The following is an 8,015-nucleotide window of genomic DNA, read 5'->3' as shown; positions in this document are numbered from 1 at the left end:
GCTAGCAGCAGATCAGCTCCGCAAGACTCTCCCGGTTGCAATCATGAATGGCAGCAATCAAACCTGAAGCTGAAATATCCCAAATTTCTTTAAACTCAGCCTCCTTAGAAGACTTCAGAATTAACTATTCGGACACCTTCTGTTGCTTTACTTGGGTTAAGTACCTCCTGCTATTGCTTTGTTAGCATGGTAAAAGCATGCATAATGATCTAAGAGATCATAAGCAAAGAGATCAAAACACAACGCTTAAAAGATGTTGCTTTTCCAGATGACCGGGGCTTACCTCTTAGCTGTTTTTCTCCCTTAATTAGATGTCACGGCGGGATAAGGAGATGCATAAAACCAAGGTGTGCCGCTATACGTGCAGCGTACATGTGCGTGCTTGGCTGATGGAAGGATCCTTCCTCAGTTTGCCCGACCCGGGACTTGTGACCCTTGCACTTTGCAGTGGAAGCTCTGGGATTATACCACACGTTACCACTAGATGTCAAACTGTGTCCCAAATCCCACAAATGCCTCCGGTGTCAATGTGGAGGCCCCTTACATGCCGTTCCTGCTGCAGTCATCCCAGCAACAATGTTAGGGTAGATTTTCATTTTTCCTCAGAGGAAAATGATTGACATGTTTAAAGGGCTTTTAGCTACTGCAGATGCAGGGACTTCTAAAGGGGCACTTTGCCCAGAGAGGCAGGCTCAGGTGTTACTAACAGCTACTAACTGTGATTTTGTTCAAAAATCTACCTGCTCACACTGTTAATGAAAGAAGCAATTAATATAGGTCCATAGAAAAAAAAGTTAACCCATCAGCAACAGAGGCTATATTATTTCTTTGTTCCCTCTTGGCCTGTCTGAGTTGCTTTTAAAACCAAAATCAGTAAAGAGAAAAAGCTGAGGAGCCTTCAGCTTAGCACTGCAGCTCTAGCAGCACTCGAATGCGAAGCACAAAAGTCGTGATCAGCATTTGGATCGAGGATCCCCCTGCATGCAACAAAACCCACAAGAGCAGCTGATTCATTCGAGTGGCTTAGTTTGGAAGCGGTGGAGGTGCTCCCTTTCAGAACAGCTGAACACTGAAGCCCTTAAATGAAGGGTGTTCATTACAAGTCCTGTGTTGCCTTCCTCAGAAAAGGTCTACGGCACTGTTACTCTGGCCAGGTTTGAACTTGCTGCCTCCCACAGCAAGTGTTTGGTTCCTCAGATGCGTGCTTCTTCTCGTCACCTTCGCGGTTACATGACAGCCCTGTTACCACCCAGATAGGGTTGCTTCTCAGCAGGAGGTGAAGAATTTCCCATCTACCTAAATGCCCCTTCCATGGAAGCTATTACGTAAAGGATGAGATCTTGCCTTTACCATGTGTAGGCAAATACGTAGTTTGTTCAGTGTAGGCTTCTGAAAGGACACTGCTTGGGCTCTTTTTAGCCTCACCAGCATCCTTCCTGTTTCTACCAAAAATAAACACACCAAGGCTTTTCTTCTCTAGCACTTTTAATCTTTCTTGGCTTTGTCACAAGTTGTGTCACAGGATGTCCCACATCACCGCAGCATACCACATCACCACAGCATGACACGGGCGGAGATCAGCTCAGCCCTCTCTCGTGTGGGGAAGTGGCTGGGCCCCTCCTTGCCTGCAGTTCCTCTTCCTCATCATCTCCCAGTGGATGAAGGGTGGCCAGGTACACTGGGTGCAGAGCCAGCACAGGCGCGTGCTCCCTCCACTGCCGCATCGGGAGGATTTCATCACCTTGTTTTGACCTTCCTGTTTAGCAATGGTGCCTTACACCTCTGAAAGATGTAAGGCACCCAAGCCTCCTCTCTGCATACAGCCACAATCCTGTGTGCACTGTTTAGTCACGGCTCATGTCCCTTATTGGATTGGTGCCTCCTCAGTACCTTCTGTGGTTCTCTTCTGTGGCTAGCAAGTTGGGAAGAGTCCCCAAGGCACAGCTCTGTAAGGGCAGAAGGTTGGTCAAACATGGCATGGTGGTGGTCTGCCTCCTGCATGGGGAACGGAGGTTCCAGCTGTAGCTGACAGCCGAAGAGCTGTGTGGGAGGGAAAGGCTGATCTTGGCCTGAAGTCCTTCAGTCAAATCTGTGACGTTACCTGAAGGCCCACAGCAGGTCCCCTTTGGCAGCCCTGCTTTTGTGCACGGAGCAGCAGGTCTGAGAGGAGAGTCTCCTTAACCAAACAGGCTGCAGAATAAGTGCGGTTAGAAAAGCTGCTGCTGCTGGTTACTCGTCCCCAGAGCTATCTTGTCAGCCAGAAAATTTCATCTTGACACATGAGGAGGGCCTCCTCAGCAAGTGTGATCTATCAAAACCAGGGAAGAAAGGGCCTTGTGCCAACAAAACCAGGCCAAAACTATGCAACCAGACCTCCAGCATGTTTAAAAATATCTCTAGGTCCCTGTACATCCCACTTCTCCTGGCTCCCTTTCCGGCCTGCTTCTCAATGCGAGGAAGGACTCTCTAGCTAGCCGGGTTTTGGGATGTGGTTGAGACGTTTCTGTGGTAAAAGGGTGGAGTTCCCTTGTTTTCTCCTTTCTCCCCAAAGTACTCTGGCTCTCGGTCAGTGCCTGTCCAAAGATACCGTCACTATTCCTCTCTGCTCCCTGCTTCCCCTTCCCTCACTGGAAAGGTAAATTAAGGAGTTCAGGAGTGACAGGAGCCTGCAGCAAACCTGTGCTTTCCACCAACCCTCTCATTACAGCAAGGTGGGGCCAGCACACAACCCAGGCGGTCAGCCAAGACAAGCACCTCACTGCAAGGGCCCACATTCATATTATACCAACATTGGGACACCCTTTCATGGGATTTCCTTACTATGGCAACCCACATGGTGTTTAGAGGAAGGATGGTTTTTCCTGTGTGACTACCTGCTCTGCTTGCCTTCAGAATCGCCTCCTGCAACCAAACAACAAACTGGCAGAGGCTGGGATGGGGATATGGAAAACACCAGGGTGTCCCAGGGTAGCTATGAAATGAAGCAGCTGTTGGCAGCTTGACAATATGATTTTTCAGTCATCGTTTTCTCTCTCCGAATTTTATATCTGAGGCCATATCCTGTTCTGAGTATAATGAAAAAGTTATTCCCCTTTGACGACGTGCAGTCCTATATTTAAATGATCCTCCCTTCAGCATCCTTCTTTCACGTTCACTTTCCTTAATTGACAGATACAGGTGTAGAAGTTAACAGCAACTTAAAATAATAATGATGATCTTTTTGCAGTCAAACATTGCCACGTGACTGTACTCTTGATTTTTCTCAAGCCCTGCAGTCTCACTCATCACAACTGGCCCATATGCCTGAAACCACGACTAGCCAAGTATCTCCCTCAAAGTTCACAGTCAGTCCATGGACGAGAGGGAGAAACTGCAGAAAACTTGCCAGACAACATAAGATAATAAAGAACCCGAGGAAATCGCAATCTGCTCTGGGATCCTCCAAAAATGGAAAAATAAGCAAGATTTGCTGAATAAACAATTCTTCGCAAAATTATTCACTGAGATCTAGGAGCCAAATAGAAGGAGGGAGAAGGATAGGTTATGGTAATAGAAGGTATGATGGTATTGGCACAGGAGGAATGTGCTTCCCAGGAGTGATGACAAAGAGCATCTGTCTCCCTATTGGCATTTCTCAGAAGCAGAACAAGAGGTAGGACTCTAGAAGAAGAATTGAAGTAGTTTTTATCCACAACCCATAGATCCTGGGGCCCCAGAGCTGAGCTGTCACTTCTTATTTTTATATCCTACTCCCAGTGTGTGAGTGTTTTACCAAGATGTTTTCTTTTCTCCCATTTCATATTTTCAGCAATTGCTATTGTTCTGCAGCCTACAAATGGGCTCTGGGAACCCAAGGACGGCACGAAAAGCTGAAGTACAGGAAGCGTTGTACCAGGAAAGGGCAGAGCAAGGGGTCTGATAGGGGTGACAGAGACTCCAAGGTCTTCTGGAAACGTGGCGCCTAACTACCCCTGCCGCAAGAGCTGTACTCAGATGCAGTGACACTTCAAAGCTTAGGCAACAAGTTAAAAATTTTTTATAACCCTCAGGTATTGAGCGACTGTGGCTTCACATGCCTGTAATGAGCAGTAGATAGTGTTAGACTGTAGTGAGCAGAAAAGGTGGTGGGTTTTTGTTGGTTTTTTTCTTTAGTTTGGAGGCTGCTAAGCACATCCTCAAAGTGTTGGGGGTCTCCACTGCTATCCACTTCCGCTCTGGCCATAAAGAGCCAGCAAAACCAGCAAACGCATGCAGACCTGTGTTACTTTTTACAAAAGCTAACTTGAAAAGAGGAGATGATCCAGCTCAATCTCATTTGTGGGTAGCCCAGATAGTTTTAAAAGGGAGACAACTGTGAGTTGGCATGAACTGGGGTATCTTAGAAAAGCATTTGTAAAGTTTCCACAAGACTGGTGTGTGATAATGTCTGTTCAAGATGGTGTGATTTAAAAATATCAGATAGCAAAAAAAGGATGATTGGAGCAATCTATTTTAATTATGCTTCACATTTGTAGTTATTTCCAAAACCTCATAAAAATTACCAGAAAACAAAACTAAACTAAACTAAAAAGGTTTCTTCCTGTTAGCTGGTAATTAAAGCATCCTGATTTGAAACTAAATATAGCCCTTCCACTAAATTTGGTAACTTTTTGCTAGCCTGGGCTCTCTGCACTTGTAAACAGAACAATCTAATCGCTCACATTTATTCAGTTCCATAATTTGCATTTAGTTATGTTGGAAAATAGTGAATGGCTTTGCTTATTTACATGATAATTATTTTTTTTTACTTTGATTTGTGTCAAGCTATTTTTGGATGAGAATTGGAACTCAATTAAGATGCAGAAAGACAGCATTTTAATTCTGCTTTTTATTAGATAATGAAGCTACACAGTAGCTGTGCAGGATATACAAGACAAGTTGATCAGAACTGATTAAGCAAGGAAAGGACATATTATCTGTAGGTAGTGAATTGAATTGTTTCTTTTTGGTGAATATGTCTTACAAGGTTTTAGAGCTAATAGAGCTCAGCCTTTCAAATCTCATTTATTCTGAGACCAAAAAAAGAAAATCTAGTCTTGGTTTTCCAACTTGCTATGAATTTCTTAGTGCTGATCAGAACATTAGTTATTTAATAATAATAATAATAATAATAATAATAATAATAATAATAATAATAATAACAACAACAACAATAATAATAATCATAATAATTTTTTTTTTCAGCACTTTGCTGGTGTGAGATTAGGCCTTCAATAAGCCATGCCAAAATTTCACATTCATTTTTCAAACAGCTTCACTTTCTAAAGGAAGATCCATGTCTTTTAAAGGTTAAAAACACAATTTAAAAAAAAAAAAAAGGCAACTATGATTCCTCCCCCAGCAGTCCTCCTAATCCATTTCACATCTAAATTTTCTGCAAGAGGCTCCTCGCATGGTGGACCACGGTTCCTCCTCCATGGTCCACCATGCAACCACCAAACACCATTTTTGCCATGGGTTCCTCAGAGAATTAGCACCACCTCAGCAGCCATTTCCTTGCCATCCCTGAGCTTCTCAGATTGTCATCAATCCACCTTCTTCCCCTGATCCTCCCTGCTTGTAAGCTTTTCTGTTTCCCATTCAGCTGGAGTTCGGGACCTCCTCTGCCTGGCCTTTCTGCCACAATAGGTTACAAAAAGACCCCAAGTGTAAAATCTCCTTAGCCCGTCCAAGCAGTTGCCCAGTGGCTTTCTTATAGGTAAGGGGCCGCAGCGCTATCTTGGGGAGAGTCAGAAGAGGGAAGTCACTGCAGGCCAATCCCTCTCGCATCTCCTAAGCAACCACTAAAATAGATGAAAAGTCTTTTCATAATGGCATCGTGATAAAGTGATTTGGCAAAATGAGAATATAATTTCCTGTTGACTCTAAAGGCTCCACAAATGATCTTTAGTCACTCAGCACAGTGGATCTCTGTTCTGCAATGAACAGCAAGTATGAAATAACCCCCTTTAATACTGCCACATGAACCAAGAGGATCCCAGGTTTCTCAGCCAGCCTGTGTGCACCAAATCAGGAGCTGCTATAGAGATAGGCCTTTGTTTTTTAGGCTGCCATCCAAAATTTTCCAAGCTTTTAGGGTTTATGTCTTTAAAATTTCCCTGTAGGCTAATGAAGGATGTAGCTTTTTTGGTACTGGTTTATACTGAAAGCTGAGATTCTTACAAGAAATCCCTTGACTCCAGGAGCTGGGACTTTAAGACAGTTGCTACATATGACAATAAACTACAATGCAGAAAACCAGTCTTGTTCAATTTATTCATCAATGACCTGGATGAGGGGACAGAGTGTACCATCAGCAAGTTCGCTGATGACACAAAACTGGGAGGAGTGGCTGATACACCGGAAGGCTGTGCTGCCATTCAGCGGGACCTGGACGGGCTGGAGAGTTGGGCAGAGAGGAACCTGATGAAGTTCAACAAGGGCAAGAGTCGAGTGCTGCACCTGGGGAGGTCGAACCCCATGCACCAGTACAGGCTGGGGGCTGACCTGCTGGAAAGCAGCTCTGCCGAGAGGGACCTGGGAGTCCTGGTGGACGACAAGCTGACCATGAGCCAGCAGTGTGCCCTTGTTGCCAAGAAGGCCAATGGTACCCTGGGGTGCATTAAGAAGAGTGTGGCCAGCAGGTCAAGGGAGGTTATCCTCCCCCTCTACTCTGCCCTGGTGAGACCCCACCTGGAGTACTGTGTCCAGTTCTGGGCTCCCCAGTTCAAGAAAGATGAGGAACTCCTAGAGAGAGTCCAGAGGAGAGCAACCGGGATGATAAAGGGACTGGAGCATCTCCCCTATGAGGAGAGGCTGAGAGAGTTGGGCTTGTTCAGCCTGAAAAAGAGAAGACTGAGAGGGGACCTCATCAACACATACAAATATCTTAAGGGCGGAAGTCATGAGGACGGAGCCAGACTCTTTGCAGTGGTGCTCAGCGACAGGACAAGGGGCAATGGGTATAAGCTGAGACATAAGAGGTTTCAGTTGAATACGAGGAAAAACTTCTTTACTTTGAGGGTGACAGAGCACTGGCACAGGCTGCCCAGGGGGGTTGTGGAGTCTCCTTCTCTGGAGATATTCAAAGCCTGCCTGGACAAAGTCCTGTGCAACCTGCTCTAGGTGAACCTGCTTTAGCAGGGGGGTTGGGCTAGATGATCTCCTGAGGTCCCTTCCAAGCCTTGCCGTTCTGTGTGATTCTGTGAAACCCGATGAATGTGAAACTGCCTTACTTCCTATGACAAGGGCCATCCCCAATTGACTCTTTCAGGTTTTTTAGTGACATTTGAGTTATTCACGTTGTCTTCTGTGATAATGTTAAAGAGGAATAGTGCAGGGTCCTGCTTCCTGTATCCTATAGACACTATCTGCCTGGGGCAGTCTGAAACGCAGCCTTTCCTGTGCCGCATTAATTTCTCACTTTTACCTGATTTGCCTGCTGTAACGCTTGAACTGCTCCCTGTGCTCCACCCAGCTACACAATTTCTGCCTGGGACTGCTGTCCTACAATGTCTGTCAATTGGTGCTGTGTGCCCACAGTGTCAAAATATTATCTACTTATTTCTCCCGCAGCTGCATTTTTCCTGCCAGCATGTGTTCTCCTAAGCCATTCTTAAAAGTTGGTTTCATTTTCAAGTTGCAAGTACTTGGTATCGTTACAAAAAAGATGCTATGTAACTATAACCCAAACCATTGGATTCATCCCAGCATCTCTTAAATTTGCTGGAGAACAGTGCCCATCTGGTGATCAGCAGAGTGAGAGTATGACATTCTGGCACTGGGGGGCACATGCGCTCCCCCTGTTCCTCACAGGAGATTTACACCCCTCTTCTCAGTCAGGACAAGCAGATGCCTGCGTGGTTTGGGCAAATACCTTTTTAGCTGATCTTTCCCTTGCCCTGAATTTTGCTATGATTCTGGTACTCAGCACCTTTCTTCCCCTGCTGGAATTGTTGGCATCTATATTTTTTTTTTTTTTTTTTTTTTTTTTTTTT

This window comes from Egretta garzetta, unplaced genomic scaffold (assembly GCF_000687185.1).
Source record: "Egretta garzetta isolate BGI_Z169 unplaced genomic scaffold, ASM68718v1 scaffold85, whole genome shotgun sequence".
Lineage (NCBI taxonomy): Eukaryota > Metazoa > Chordata > Aves > Pelecaniformes > Ardeidae > Egretta > Egretta garzetta.
The sequence above is the reverse complement of the archived record's forward strand: the minus strand, read 5'-3'. Positions refer to the sequence as shown.